This window comes from Theropithecus gelada, chromosome 19 (assembly GCF_003255815.1).
Source record: "Theropithecus gelada isolate Dixy chromosome 19, Tgel_1.0, whole genome shotgun sequence".
Classification (NCBI taxonomy): Eukaryota; Metazoa; Chordata; class Mammalia; order Primates; family Cercopithecidae; genus Theropithecus; species Theropithecus gelada.
The window spans coordinates 30,649,126-30,649,970 of record NC_037687.1 but is presented as its reverse complement, the minus strand read 5'-3'; the positions used below and the strand labels follow the sequence as shown (position 1 = coordinate 30,649,970).

Below are 845 nucleotides of genomic sequence, written 5' to 3'. Positions count from 1 at the left end.
GCCTGGCCAACATGGTGACACCCTGTCTCTACTAAAAATACAAAAATTAGCTGGGCGTGGTGGCGGGTGCCTGTAATCCCAACAACTTGGGAGGCTGAGACAGGAGAATCACTTGAACCCGGGAGGTGGAGGTTGCAGCGAGCCAAGATCGCGCCAATGCACTCCAGCCTGGGTGACAAGAGTAAAACTCCATCACAAAAAAAAAAAAAAAAAAAAAAATTGAATATACACACACACATATATATGTGTATATATATTATATTTTTTATTTATATATTATACATATTTATATATATATATATTTTAATGAAAACCACAATTTCGTTATTGGGTGCCACCCGTTTTTGCTTAGATTCACATGATTTCCTTAGTGCTAGTTTGCACATACAGAAATGATCTTGCCAGGCTGCACAAAATATGGAATGCTTCATGAATTTGCATGTCATCCTTGTGCAGGGGCCATGCTAATCTTCTCTGTATTGTTCCAATTTTAATATATGTGCCGCTGAAGCGAGCACTACACTTTTATTTTATTTTTTATCTTTAATTTAATTTAATTTTATTATTATTATTATTATTTTTTGAGACAGAGTCTTGCTCTGTCACCCAGGTCGGAGCGCAGTGGCGTAATCTGGGCTCACTGCAAGCTCCGCCTCCTAGGTTCAAGCAATTTTCCTGCCTTCCTGAATAGCTGGGATTACAGGCGTGCGCCAACATGTCCAGCTAATTTTTTTTTTAAGTAGAGACAGTTTTGCCATGCTGCCCAGGCTTGTCTTGAATTCCTGACCTGAAGTGAGGCCTGCCTCAGCCTCCCCAAGTGCTGGGATTATAGGCATGAGCCACGA

General features: G+C 40.6%; 1 non-coding gene across 1 annotated transcript; it reads right to left on the bottom strand.

The window, feature by feature from the left end:
* Window positions 1–411: 411 nt before the first annotated feature.
* On the bottom strand, window positions 412–518 carry LOC112613635. Its single transcript, XR_003116966.1, has one exon. It is a non-coding gene; the product is annotated as a U6 spliceosomal RNA (small nuclear RNA).
* Between the last annotated feature and the right edge of the window lie 327 nt (window positions 519–845).